The sequence below is a fragment of the Lolium rigidum genome, chromosome 3 (assembly GCF_022539505.1).
Source record: "Lolium rigidum isolate FL_2022 chromosome 3, APGP_CSIRO_Lrig_0.1, whole genome shotgun sequence".
Taxonomy (NCBI): Eukaryota; Viridiplantae; Streptophyta; class Magnoliopsida; order Poales; family Poaceae; genus Lolium; species Lolium rigidum.
In genome coordinates, this window is record NC_061510.1 from 149,689,162 (window position 1) to 149,704,919 (window position 15,758).

Genomic DNA, 15,758 nt, shown 5'->3' on the forward strand with positions numbered 1-15,758 from the left:
TAGACACTCCTCCATGGTATGTGATTGATGGAAGGCACCCGAGGATTCGGTTAGCCATGGCTTGTGTAAGCAAAGTTTGGGGGGAGTGTCATCCATAATGAAACTAAAATATGTGTGTAAACAAAGAGAAGAGGGATGATTTACCTTGCTGGTAGAGATAACGTCCTTCATGGGAGCCGCTCTTGAAAGTATGGTTGACGAGGTAGTTAGAGTACCCACTATCATTCGTTGACAACAACAAACACCTCTCAAAATAATTTTACTCCTGTTTTACAAATGAAAAGCTCTAGCACATGTTAATCCCTGCTTCCCTCTGCGAAGGGTCAATCTTTACTTTTACATTGAGTCTCCATCCTTTCTTTGAGCACTTTCTTGAGAGCACAACTGTCATTCTTAGTATAATATTCTTGTCCCAAAATGTGATTAATTGTGGTATAACTTTGATGCTTTTATCTTTGATAATCTCTATTTCCAGTCTTCTCATGAACTTCAAAGGTGCCCAAGCATTTATGTTTTGTCTGTACAATTACGGGCAAGCGAGATACCACTTTATCATATCATTCTATGAACATTGCAATCCTGCTGATAGACATGATTCATGATGCTCATTATTAATTTGTTGGTACCTTTTCCATGATTGACATAGCTATTAGATGATTTTATTTGCATGTATCTTATTATGAACTGCTTAAGTACTTGTCATATCATGAGAATATTTACATCATATGAACAAATGTGTTCGTGAAAGTTCTTTTATCGCACTCAGTTGTCAATCTGAATTGCTTGAGGACAAGCAATAAGCTAAGCTTGGGGGAGTTGATACGTCCAAAACGTATCTACTTTCCCGAACACTTTTGCTATTGTTTTGCCTCTAATTTGTGTATTTTGGATGCAACTAACACGGACTAACGCTGTTTTCAGCGGAACTGCTCCGGTGTCTCGTTTTTGTGCAGAAATCCAACTTTCAGGAAAATCCTCGGAATTTATGCGGAAGGTCCTATTTTCCCAGAATATGGCGGAGCCAGAAGGGCGAGCCAGGTGGGGGCCCGAGGGCCCCACACACTAGGCCGGCGCGGCCCAGGAGGGGGGCGCGCGGCCCTAGTGTTTGGCGGCCTCGGCTGGCCCCCGACGCCCTCCTTCGGACTACTTATTGCCTTCGACCTAAAAACGCACGAGAAGAAGTCGAAATCGCCAGAAACCATCCAGTACGCCGCCACCGTCGCGAAACTCCGTCTCGGGACCAGAAACTCCGTTATGGCACTCCGCCGGGACGGGGAATTGGAGGAAATCATCGCCATCATCATCGCCGACGCCTCTCCATCAACCAGCCATGTTTCCCCCATCCATGTGTGAGTAATTCCCCCGCTGTAGGCTGAAGGGGATGGTAGGGATTGGATGAGATTGGTCATGTAATAACATAAGATTGTTAGGGCATAGTGCCTAGTGTCCGTAATTGGTACTTTTATGATATTGTTGCAACTTGTTATGCTTAATGCTTGTCACTAGGGCCCGAGTGCCATGATCTCAGATCTGAACATGTTATCAATTCATTATGATATTCATTGCTTTATGATCTTACCTGCAAGTTGTATACACGTATTGCTGTCCGGAACCGGAGGCCCCAAAGTGACAGAAATTGGGACAACCGAAGGGGATGGCGGTGATATGAGGATCACATGTGTTCACGGAGTGTTAATGCTTTGCTCCGGTGCTCTATTAAAAGGAGTGCCTTAATTTCCAGTAGATTCCCTAGAGGCCCGGCTGCCACCGGCTGGTAGGACAAAAGATGTTGTGCAAGTTTCTCATTGCGAGCACGTACGACTATATATGGAACACATGCCTATTGATTGATTAGTACTTGGATACCGTTTTATTATTATCTGCAAATGCCCTGCTTTGATTGTGACACGAGTTTCTCTCATCCATGCAACGCCCGTTCGTCCATCCCTGTGCCTACAGTATTTTAATCCTGCTGTTTACTATAATCACTACTGCTGTCTTTGTTACTCTGCTGCTGTTATTTCACTATTGCTACTGCTATAAACTGTTACTACTGATAAACTCTTGCAAGCAAGTGTGTTTCCAAGTGCAGCTGAATTGACAACTCCGCTGTTAAGGCTTTCAAGTATTCTTTGTCTCCCCTTGTGTCGAATCAATAAATTGGGTTTTACTTCCCTCGAAGACTGTTGCGATCCCCTATACTTTTGGGTCATCACATTCCCCTCTCATATTCAAGCCTCAAACGTATTCATTATCAGGCAATATTGGACAAATCTGTTAAGAAAAGGCTAGGTTGGCAGCTCCCCATGAATATTGTTGACCGTCTCATTTTGGTCAAGGTAGTGCTTTGTGCAATGCCTACTTTTCAGTTAATCACTATGGCTGCACCAAAGTGGTTATCCTAGAAGCTCATCAAGATGCAACATTGTTTCCTTTGGGCGGTAAATGACTCGATAACTAGAGCTAAATGCTTAGTAAATTGGATAGTGCGTGGCTTCTCCAAGAATTTTTGGTGGACTCGGTGTAACTAATGTTCAATTCCAAAGTAACGCCCTGATACGTCTCCGATGTATCAATAATTTCTTATGTTCCATGCCACATTATTGATGATACCTACATGTTTTATACACATTATATGTCATTATTATGCGTTTTCCGGAACTAACCTATTGACGAGATGCCGAAGTGCCAGTTCCTGTTTTCTGCTGTTTTTGGTTTCAGAAATCCTAGTAAGGAAATATTCTCGGAATTGGACGAAATCAACGCCCAGGGTCCTATTTTTCCACGAAGCTTCCAGAAGTTCGAAGGGGAAACGAAGTGGGGCCACGAGGTGGGGACACAGTAGGGCGGCGCGGCCCAAGCCCTGGCCGCGCCGGCCTAGTGTGTGGTCCCACCAGGACTCCACCGACCTTGCCCTTTCGCCTACTTAAAGCCTCCGTCGCGAAAACCCTATTACGTTCGACGAAACCAGAGAAAACCTTCCAGAGCCGCCGCCATCGCGAAGCCAAGATCTGGGGGACAGGAGTCTCTTTCCGGCACGCCGCCGGGACGGGGAAGTGCCCCCGGAAGGCTCCTCCATCGACACCACCGCCATCTTCATCAACGCTGCTGTCTCCCATGAGGAGGGAGTAGTTCTCCATCGAGGCTAAGGGCTGTACCGGTAGCTATGTGGTTAAATCTCTCTCCTATGTACTTCAATACAATAATCTCATGAGCTGCCTTACATGATTGAGATTCATATGATGATGCTTGTAATCTAGATGTCATTATGCTAGTCAAGTGGGTTTTACTTATGTGATCTCCGGGAGACTCCTTGCCCACGTGTGTAAAGGTGACAGTGTGTGCACCGTGTGGGTCTCTTAGGCTATATTTCACGGAATACTTATTCACCGTTATGAATGGCATAGTGAAGTGCTTATTTATATCCCTTTATGATTGCAATGTGTTTTGTATCACAATTTATCTGCGTGCTACTCTAGTGATGTTATTAAAGTAGTTTATTCCTCCCGCACGGTGTAATGGTGACGGTGTGTGCATCGTGTAGTACTTGGCGTAGGCTATGATTGTGATCTCTTGTAGATTATGAAGTTAACTATTGCTATGATAGTATTGATGTGATCTATGCCTCCTTTCGTAGTGTGAAGGTGACGAGTGTGCATGCTATGTTAGTACTTGGTTTGGTTATGTTGATCTGTCATGCACTCTAAGGTTATTTAAACATGAACATCGAATATTGTGGAGCTTGTTAACTCCGGCATTGAGGGTTCGTGTAATCCTACACAGTTAGTGGTGTTCATCATCCAACAAGAGAGTGTAGAGTCTAGCATCTATTTATCTATTCTGTTATGTGATCAATGTTGAGAGTGTCCACTAGTGAAAGTATAATCCCTAGACCTTGTTCCTAAATACTGCTATCGCTGCTTGTTTACTGTTTTACTGCATCTCTATTGTCCGCAATATTACCACCATCAACCACACGCCAGTCCTGGGCAAAGCACTTTTCTGGTGCCGTTGCTACTGCTTATATTTATTCATACCACCTGTATTTCACTATCTCTTCGCCGAACTAGTGCACCTATTAGGTGTGTTGGGGACACAAGAGACTTCTTGCTTTGTGGTTGCAGGGTTGCATGAGAGGGATATCTTTGACCTCTTCCTCCCCGAGTTCGATAAACCTTGGGTGATCCACTTAAGGGAAACTTGCTCGCTGTTCTACAAACCTCTGCTCTTGCGAGCCCAACATTGTCTACAAGAATAGAAGCTCCCGTAGACATCAAGCACTTTTCACGGCGCCGTTGCCGGGGAGGAAAGGTAAAAGGCATTCATACTCCGGTCCCGGGTAAAGTACTTTTCTCGGCGCCATTGTGTGAGTGTTCGAAGCTATTTCCTTTAGATCCCGCAATTGCATCTTTTTGTTTCTTGTTTACACTAGTTTGGCATAATGGACAACAATGAGCTTCTTATTCTATTTCCTGATTTAAGACATGGATGGTTTGATGCGAAAATTAAAAAACCCATGGAACATATTAGTATGAACACTTTGAATATCATTGTTGCTAATGATATAGAAAGTTCTAAGCTTGGGTAAGCTGGTTTTGATGAGCATGATCTTTTTAGTCCCCCAAGCATTGAGGAGAAAATTTACTTTGATGATACTTTGCCTCCTATTTATGATGATTATAATGATAGTAGTATTTTAGTACCGCTTTGTTATGGAGGATAAATTTGATTATGATTACAATATGCCTCCTATATTTGATGATGAGAATAATGATGATAGCTACTTTGTTGAATTTGCTCCCACTACAACTAATAAAATTGATTATGCCTATGTGGAGAGTAATAATTTTATGCATGGGACTCATGATAAGAATGCTTTATGTGATAGTTATATTGTTGATTTTGCTCATTATGCTACTGAAAGTTATTATGAGAGAGGAAAATATGGTTGTAGAAATTTTCATGTTACTAAAAAACCTCTCTTTTTGCTAAAAATCTTGAAGCTGCATTTGTTTTATCTTTCTATGCTTGTTGCATTATGCTTCATGAATTTGTTTATTTACAAGATTCCTATGCATAGGAAGCATGTTAGGCTTAAATTTGTTTTGAATTTGCTTCTTGATGCTCTCTTTTGCTTCAACTACTATTTCTTAGGAGTGCATCATTAAAACTGATGAGCCCATCTTAATGGCTATAAAGAAAGAACTTCTTGGGAGATAACCCATGTGTTTATTTTGCTACAGTACTTTTATTTTGTATTTGAGTCTTGGAAGTTGTTACTACTGTAGCAACCTCTCCTTATCTTAGTTTTGTGCCTAGTTGTGCCAAGTAAAGTCGTTGATAGTAAGGTTCATACTAGATTTGGATTACTGCGCAGAAACAGATTTCTTTGTTGTCACGAATCTGGGCCTAATTCTCTGTAGGCAACTCAGAAAATTATGCCAATTTACGTGAGTGATCCTCAGATATGTACGCAACTTTCATTCAATTTGAGCATTTCCATTTGAGCAAGTCTGGTGCCTCAATAAAATTCGTCTTTATGGACTGTTCTGTTTTGACAGATTCTGCCTTTTATTTCGCATTGGTTCTTTTGCTATGTTGGATGGATTTCTTTGTTCCATTAACTTCCAGTAGCTTTGAGCAATGTCCAGAAGTGTTAAGAATGATTGTGTCACCTCTGAACATGTGAGTTTTTGATTATGCACTAACCCTCTAATGAGTTTGCTTTGAGTTTGGTGTGGAGGAAGTTTTCAAGGGTCAAGAGAGGAGGATGATATACTATGATCAAGAAGAGTGAAAGCTCTAAGCTTGGGGATGCCCCCGTGGTTCATCCCTGCATATTTCAAGAAGACTCAAGCATCTAAGCTTGGGGATGCCCAAGGCATCCCCTTCTTCATCGACAACTTATCAGGTTTCCTCCCTTGAAACTATATTTTTATTCGGCCACATCTTATGTACTTTACTTGGAGCGTCTGTTTGTTTTTGTTTTTGTTTTTGTTTGAATAAATGCTTGTGTGGGAGAGAGACACGCTCCGCTGGTTCATATGAACACATGTGTTCTTAGCTTTTAATTTTTATTGCGAAGGTTGAAACTGCTTCGTTAATTGTTATATGGTTGGAAACGGGAAATGCTACATGTGGTAATTGATAAAATGTCTTGGATAATTTGATACTTGGCAATTGTTGTGCTCATGTTTAAGCTCTTGCATCATATACTTTGCACCCATTAATGAAGAAATACACCGAGCTTGCTAAAATTTGGTTTGCATAATTGGTCTCTCTAAGGTCTAGATAATTTCTAGTAAAGAGTTTGAACAACAAGGAAGACGGTGTAGAGTCTTATAATGTTTACAATATGTCTTTTATGTGAGTTTTGCTGCACCGGTTCATCCTTGTGTTTGTTTCAAATAACCTTGCTAGCCTAAACCTTGTATCGAGAGGGAATACTTCTCATGCATCCAAAATCCTTGAGCCAACTACTATGCCATTTGTGTCCACCATACCTACCTACTACATGGTATTTCTCCGCCATTCCAAAGTAAATTGCTTGAGTGCTACCTTTAAATAATTCAAAATTTATCACCTCTTATTTGTGTCAATGTTTTATAGCTCATGAGGAAGTATGTGGTGTTTATCTTTCATTCTTGTTGGGCAACTTTCACCAATGGACTAGTGGCTTCATCCGCTTATCCAATAATTTTGCAAAAAGAGCTGGCAATGGGATTCCCGAGTCCCAAATTAATTAACCTAAATAGACACTCCTCCATGGTATGTGATTGTTGGACGGCACCCGAAGGATTCGGTTAGCCATGGCTTGAGAAAGCAAAGGTGGGGAGGAGTGCCATCATAATAAAACTAAACTAAAAAGGCACTCCTTCATGGTATGAGATTGTTGGCAGGCACCCGAGGATTCGGTTAGCCATGGTTTGTGAAAGAAAGGTTGGAAGGAGTGCCACCCAAAAATAAAAATAATTCATGGGAGCCGCTCTTTGAAGGTTTGTCTGGCAATGGGGTTAGAGTGCCCACTACCATTCGTTGAAAACAACAAACACCTCTCAAAACTTTACTTTTATGCTCTCTTTATGTTTTTAAAAACCAAAGCTCTAGCACAAATATAGCAATCGATGCTTCCCTCGTCGAAGGGCCATTCTTCTACTTTTATGTTGAGTCAGTTCACCTATTTCTCTCCACCTCAAGAAGCAAACACTTGTGTTAACTGTGCATTGATTCCTACATACTTGCATATTGCACTTGTTATATTACTTTACATTGACAATATCCATGAGATATACATGTTATAAGTTGAAAGCAACCGCTGAAACTTTATCTTACTTTGTGTTTCTTCAATGCCTTTACTATGAATTTATTGCTTTATGAGTTAACTCTTATGCAAGACTTATTGATGCTTGTCTTGAAAGTACTATTCATGAAAAGTCTTTGCTATATGATTCATTTGTTTACTCATGTCATTTACCATTGTTTTGATCGCTGCATTCATTACATATGCTTACAATAGTATGATCAAGGTTATGATGGCATGTCACTCCAGAAATTATCTTTGTTATCGTTTACCGCTCGGGACGAGCGAGAACTAAGCTTAGGGATGCTGATACGTCTCCGACGTATCGATAATTTCTTATGTTCCATGCCACATTATTGATGATACCTACATGTTTTATACACATTATATGTCATTATTATGCGTTTTCCAGAACTAACCTATTGACGAGATGCCGAAGTGTCAGTTCCTGTTTTCTGCTGTTTTTGGTTTTAGAAATCCTAGTAAGGAAATATTCTCGGAATTGGACGAAATCAACGCCCAGGGTCCTATTTTTCCACGAAGCTTCCAGAAGTCCGAAGGGGAAACGAAGTGGGGCCACGAGGTGGGGACACGGTAGGGCGGCGCGGCCCAAGCCCTGGCCACGCCGGCCTAGTGTGTGGTCCCACCAGGACTCCACCGACCTTGCCCTTTCGCCTACTTAAAGCCTCCGTCGCGAAAACCCTATTACGTTCGACGAAACCAGAGAAAACCTTCCAGAGCCGCCGCCATTGCGAAGCCAAGATCTGGGGGACAGGAGTCTCTGTTCCGGCACGCCGCCGGGACGGGGAAGTGCCCCCGGAAGGCTCCTCCATCTTCATCAATGCTGCTGTCTCCCATGAGGAGGGAGTAGTTCTCCATCAAGGCTAAGGGCTGTACCGGTAGCTATGTGGTTAAATCTCTCTCCTATGTACTTCAATACAATAATCTCATGAGCTGCCTTACATGATTGAGATTCATATGATGATGCTTGTAATCTAGATGTCATTATGCTAGTCAAGTGGGTTTTACTTATGTGATCTTCGGAGACTCCTTGTCTCACGTGTGTAAAGGTGACAGTGTGTGCACCGTGTGGGTCTCTTAGGCTATATTTCACAGAATACTTATTCACTGTTATGAATGGCATAGTGAAGTGCTTATTTATATCCCTTTATGATTGCATTGTGTTTTGTATCACAATTTATCTGCGTGCTACTCTAGTGATGTTATTAAAGTAGTTTATTCCTCCTGCACGGTGTAATGGTGACGAGTGTGTGCATCGTGTAGTACTTGGCGTAGGCTATGATTGTGATCTCTTGTAGATTATGAAGTTAACTATTGCTATGATAGTATTGATGTGATCTATGCCTCCTTTCGTAGTGTGAAGGTGACGAGTGTGCATGCTATGTTAGTACTTGGTTTGGTTATGTTGATCTGTCATGCACTCTAAGGTTATTTAAACATGAACATCGAATATTGTGGAGCTTGTTAACTCCGGCATTGAGGGTTCGTGTAATCCTACACGATTAGTGGTGTTCATCATCCAACAAGAGAGTGTAGAGTCTAGCATCTATTTATCTATTCTGTTATGTGATCAATGTTGAGAGTGTCCACTAGTGAAAGTATAATCCCTAGACCTTGTTCCTAAATATCGCTATCGTCTGCTTGTTTCTTGTTTTCTTGCATCTCTCTTGTCCGCAATATTACCACCATCAACCACACGCCGATCCTGGGAAAAGCACTTTTCCGGTGCCGTTGCTACTGCTTATATTTATTCATACCACCTGTATTTCACTATCTCTTCGCCGAACTAGTGCACCTATTAGGTGTGTTGGGGACACAAGAGACTTCTTGCTTTGTGGTTGCGGGGTTGCATGAGAGGGATATCTTTGACCTCTTCCTCCCTGAGTTCGATAAACCTTGGGTGATCCACTTAAGGGAAACTTGCTGCTGTTCTACAAACCTCTGCTCTTGGAGGCCCAACACTGTCTACAAGAATAGAAGCTCCCGTAGACATCACGCCCTGCGATTGAAATGGAAAATAACAGCTGGATTCGCCACTTCAAGACTCCATCAATTGGCTTTGGACTAGTGATATGTCTCAAACGTATCTATTTTTTTTATGCTCCATGCTTGTTTTACACCAATTCATATATGTTTTGCTTACACTTCATTGCACTTTTACATGATTCCCGGCACTAACCTATTAACAAGATGTCACAGTGCCAGTTCCATGTTTTCTGCTGTTTTTGTATTTCAGAAAAGTTGTACATGAAATATTCTCGGAATTGGATGAAACAAAAGCCGAAGTCAATATTTTACTGAAACAAAGACGAAGTCCGGAGGGGGGACAAAGAGGCGCACCAGGGCTCCCACACCACCCCTAGGCGCGGCCTAGGCACGGCCCGCGCCTAGGGTAGGTGTGGGGCCCACAGGCACCCCATTCACCTCAATCCTCCGCCTATTTATACATCTTCTCAGGAAAACCCTATACACCCGAACCTCCATCAACGAAAAGTTCCGTCGCGGCTGCCATCGCCGAACCCATCTCGGGGATTCTGAAGCTCTTCCCGGCACCCTGCCGGAGGGGGAAATCATCGCCGGAGGCATCTACATTGCCATGCCCGCCTCCGAAGTGATGCGTGAGTAGTTCATCCCTGAACTATGGGTCCATAGCAGTAGCTAGATGGTTGTCTTATCCACTTTGTGCTTCATGTATCGATCTTGTGAGCTGCCCTACATGATCAAGATCATCTTTATGTAATCCTATATGTTTGATTTGCTGGGATCCGATGAATGTTGAATATTATGTTGAGATTGATTATATATTCATGTAATATGTTATTTGTGATCTTGCATGCTCTCTGTTGCTAGTAGAAACTCTAGCCAAGTGGACACTTGTGACTCGAAGAGGGTGTATTTATGCTCGATAGTAGGTTCATGCCTCTAGTTTCCTGGGAGAGTGACTTTATAACTTCTAAGGTTGTAGATGTGTTGTTTCTACTAGGGACAAAACAAAAACATTTTATCCAAGGGTAATTCTATTGTTTACTTTACACACATTGCTTAATGCGATAGTCTGTTGCTTGCAACTTTATACTGGAAGGGGTGCGGATGCTAACCTGAAGGTGGATTATTAGTCATAGACGCAGTTGGATTATGGTCTATGTATTATGTTGTAATGCCCATACCAAATATCATAGTAATCATCTTGTCATGTATGGTCGATATTCTGTCAATTGCCCAGCTGTAATTTGTTCACCCAACATGCTATTTCTTTATGAAGAGACACCTCTAGTGACCCGTGGACCCGGTCCTATTTCCTTTACTGATAAATTCAACTGCGATCCTGTTCTGTTTACTTTCTACAAACATCTCCTTGCATTCGATACGTCTAATCTTTTGTGTTCAGCAGGTGAGATTGACAATCTCACTGCAAGTTGGGGCAAAGTACTTTGGTTGTGCTGTGTGCAGGTTCCACGTTGTTGCTGATGCCGGTAGTGCACCCTGCCACTAGTCAGATAGAAACACCTTCAGAAGTCACGCCTTTTGTCCTACTGGTCGATTAAACTTTGGTTTCGTACCGAGGGAAAACTTGCTGTTGTGCTCATCACACCTTCCTCTTGGGGTTTGCCAACCGCTTCCACAACAACGCTCAGTAAGATTGTCTGGCGCCATCACCGGAGCACCATCAACTAGAGATTTAAAATTTTCAGTAGCTACTGCCTATCAAATTAAGTTTGAAGGATGGATTCGACCGAGCTACTCAGTAAAGTTGGGATTCCGATGCACCTCTTAAGTGTCAAGTCTTTGCATGGATGGCTGGTATGCGAAAATACTTAACAATGGATAATTTGATGATTAGAAGAATTCCACACAACCGTAGCCACCGCATAGCCACTAGTCTACTTCTCTCCAAGATCCACCTCTACATGTTAACCAAGCAGCCCACTCAAAGTGATAAATCACAAAATTTGCAAACTGAATGAGGAGGTTTCTCTCAAGGAAGACATTTGCTAAAGGGAATAGTATGGCTGGGCAGCAACACTGATGCTCGCTGGCTTTGCACAACAGTGGATTTTTTTTTGAAACTCACACCTCTGTAATTCAAATATCTAGAGAGATTATTACAGGGATATCCAAATCTGGTGGTGGTTAGATGAACCAGACATATCTTCCAGCTTGCAAGGACGAAGCAAACCTTGCTAATCGATGGGCTTCCCCATTATGCTCCCTCACTTCATGAACGAAGAGAGTATTCTCCCTCTGACAAGCTCGGTCACTCGTCTCCTTCAGTATGCTTCCAAAGATCCCCCATGCAATCACCTAGAAGCCCCTTGACCACCTCAAGGCAATCAGATGCCACATGTACTGATCCAAGGCCCAAATCATCTGCTGTATCGAGAGCTTCTCTACATGCCAAAGCCTCAAGGCATCCTGGATGGGTAATGCCATCAAAGACAGTGGCCGATGCTCCCACAAAGACTCCCTCCGGTGATCTACAGACAACGCCCACCGCGTCCTTTACCGCCGATTTGGACACCGCCGCGTCAACGTTAATTTTGGTTCTTCCAACAGGGGGTTCAATCCATTTCTTTACCTCCGTCAACTGCACCTTATCCTTGCGTTTGCCCTCTGGTTCTTGGCTGGCACCTAGATCCTCCAGGAACCGGTTTATAAAGGCGATCGTTGCCATAGGACTTTGAAACACCTCCTCATGAACTGCTTTCCTCTTCGCATGCCAGATCGCCCACATCGTTACTAGCATTCGAATTAGGTCCTCCTTCTTCATGGATTCAAACATGGAGAAGAGCCATTGCCGCGCTACTGGAAACGTGCTCACAAATGTCGTCGGCTGTCAGAGCCCACACGCATCAGGCCATATTGCACTCAAACAGTGAGTGGCGCCATGAATCCTCTTGTCCGCAGATAGTGCACATCGCCGACGTCGCCATGTTCCTGCGATATCGAATGTCTCCGGTGGGCAAAGAATGTTGAGCCAGCCTCCAGAGAAAGATGCGGATTTTTGAGGGAACCTCCACTCTCCATAACTTAGTCCAGAGTTTGCCCTCACCTTCCCAGCTCGACGAAGCTGCTCGTTCATACAGCCAGTCCTCCCTGGTGCGCTTCGTCGCCACCAAAGCACGGTAGCATGACCGTACAGAAAAAACCCCCGCCCGTTCCCAGTGCCATGCCCAGAAATCTGATTGGCTTCGATGGCTCAATGGGATATTTTGGATTACCTCAATATCCATCGGGTAGAAGAATTCTTCTAGTTTCTGTAAGTTCCAGGAGCGTGCATGGTGATCAATGAGCTCACTTACCAGACGAGGCACTGCCTCCTCCTTCCTTGGTGCAAATGGACGTAACCTTGCATCCCTGGGAAGCAAGTTCTGTGTCCATACCTCAGTGCTCTGCCCATCCCCGATCCGTCTGATCAGGCCCAAGTTTAGGGCGTCTCTCCCTTCTAAAATTGATCTCCACACCTGTGAAGGCCGAGACCCCAGACTAGCTGTAAGAATGTTTCCGTTAGGAAAATATCTTGCCTTTAAAATCCTGGCACTTAGAGACTCCGGTAACACAAGTAATCTCCACGCCTGCCGAGCCAGAAGCGCAATATGAAAGATCTCAATGTCGCGGAAACCCAACCCCCCTACACTATTTGGTTGGCATATAGTCTCCCACGAAACCCAGCATGTCCTCCTCTGTCCCTCTTTGCAACCCCACCAGAACTTTCGTATCAAAGAATTTATGTGTTCGCATAGTCCTCTTGGGAGCTTAAAGCAGGACATCGAATATGTTGGAACGGCCTGTGCAACAGACTTTATCAAAATTTCTTTACCCCCCACCGAAAGCAGCTGTTCCAGCCAGCCTAAGACTTTTTTCCAGACTTTATCCTTCAAATACTTAAAAGCTCCACTCTTTGATCTGCCCACATCTGAGGGAATGCCAAGATATCTTTCATTCAAGGTTTCCTTGTGTATATCAAGTTCTCCCTTCGTCCCTTCTTTTAAAGTCACTGGACATCCTTTACTAAAAAATATAGAAGACTTGTCCATATTTATCCGTTGACCGGATGCATTGCAATACTTATCCAGAAGATCTTTAATCTGAGAGGCTCCCTCACTACTTGCTTGAAAGAACAGCAGGCTGTCATCTGTAAAGAGCAAGTAGTTAATTGCCAGGGCAGTCGAGGCCACTTTTATTCCATGGAGCGCGGACGACCGATCTGAAACTTTAAGGAGGCACGAAAGGCCCATCCAATGGATTAGGGGGAATTCTGGAACATTAGCAACATATTAGAAGGTCAAACAATTGTTTGTTTGGACCGGACTAAAATAAGATGTGCTTAAAATAGCTATCTACGTGCAAAATCTATGGGCCTCCAACTGCGACCTTGGTTACTTAAGCTGGTCGTCGTGCCTAAGGCTGGACACGAGCTGGCTCGGTCCAGGCTCGGGCCGAGCCACTCTTTAGCTCGCCCATTTTCAGCTCGGCTCGGGCTGGCTCGCTGGGCCGACAAGTCAGGAAAAGGAGCTCGGCTCAGGCTTTACCAAAACTCGGTTTGACTCGATCTGGCTCGCGAGACATGAGCTGTTAGTCACTGCCAGGTGGTCCCCACGATAGAGCATCACAATGATAACGATGGAGCTTCGACGATCTCGATGCCGGTGACCAAGTTGTGATGAGGCACATGCTTTGCGGCGGCGTGTGAAAGAGAAGGGGAACGGGGGCATCGACAGCTGCCTGCGGGAAGAAAAGCAGAAGGAGAAAGGGGCGGCAGCGGCTGCCTTGGAGCTGCTTGCGACGACGGTGCGGAAGACCTATCCTCTCCTCGTGGTCGTGGTCGAAGACTAAAATGGGCTACGTCAAATTAATGGCTGAGCATGCTCCCTCCCTGTGTGATATGTGTGCCTCTCTCGCTGGATGGGCCAGAATCAGCCCACCTCTCCCCCTTCTTTTAATTCATTAAAAAAACTGCGAGCTTTTGGGTCGGACCGAGCCGAGCCGGATAAGCCAAAAGCCCACATCGATCCAGTTTTTGGGCTCGATTCGGTCTGCCTGTTCCGCGGGCCGAGCCGCGAAAAGCTCGGGCCGAGCTAAAATCTCAGCCCATATGTCTAGCCTTAGTCGTGCCTGAGAGAAACACACTTCGATGAACTTGTAACCTAATTAGATATTTCCCTTGTTCCTCCTCACGAGCAATGTTGACTGTATCGACACAATTATGTGTGTTTGTTATATCGAACTAGTAGATCCACTACAGTCTACAAATCTGTCATAAATACATGCTTTGGTCTCTCTTTATGCGTAAAGTCACACGGCCGAGCCAATACAAAGTGATGAAGGAACCATCTTACAAGTTAAGAAGATCAAATATAAATAAGAAAAGAAAAACAGGAGTAGCCACATCCAGGAGACACCACACCTTCTTGGGAACAGAAAACCGCCAAGATCGCCCCATGCCAGAACCGAAGGGGCTTCGAGACTGGATCCGAGCTTGTCCGCAGATGATGGAGAGATGAGACCATAATTACCTGATTTCCATGACGTCACCCCCAAAAGAGAGTGACGACGGAAAGCGCCGACACCGCCGAGACCGAAGCGGACAAGGATTTTCACTCCGAGCCCTAGCGTGAGGGGTGACCTCAAGGGGGTCACCGCACCCACAGGCATTGCCATCACTGGCACCCAAACGTTGGGCTATGAGCCGTAATCACCCACATGCTACAAAGGTACGATAGCCCTCCGGCTGCCACCAAACCAAGCCTGCACCACCACACCAAGGTTCCCCACATCTCACTCTTCGCCATCCTTGCAGCCAAAGTGAGAACCAACACCACTCCCCAGAGAGCCCAACACAAAGACCACCTTTTAGGGCCGCCGCCGTGGCATCCATGGTCTGCCGCCAGCACGTGGTGCACCCCATGGAGCGGAGGACGGTAGGCATACTGTCCTCTAAGACGAGACACGAAAAACGCCGACCAATCAATATCCACGGGTATAGCGTTCTTATGCTGGAGGCCGCTAAACCGGTCCGTCATCTCCTCCAGTATCGCCCCAGTTTGAACATCGACCAGATATACGTTGCGGTTGCTGTCGTCAACTAGGAGCAATGTGCCACTTTTGTCCCCAAAGCAAACACATTCCGCTCTGTCAACTGGTTTGTGCTGCTTGGGTAGTTCTTCTATCTCGGTCACTCGCGTGAGGAGCCACCTATGAGCACCGGTATCCACAGTACTTTCTTGCCGTGTCCAGATTTCCAGCCGGAGGTCTTTAATGTGCAGACGAACTAACACGAGCTCCCCGTTAGCACCGATGGTAAGTTGCGGTACATCATAAGGGAAGAAGATCAAAGGTTGTGGAAATGGGAGAGCAAGCTTTGCCAAAGAGACGTGACCGGTGTCGGAGTTCACATCGAAGCTGTACAGGTCAGTATAGTCCCAACAGAGCCAATGCG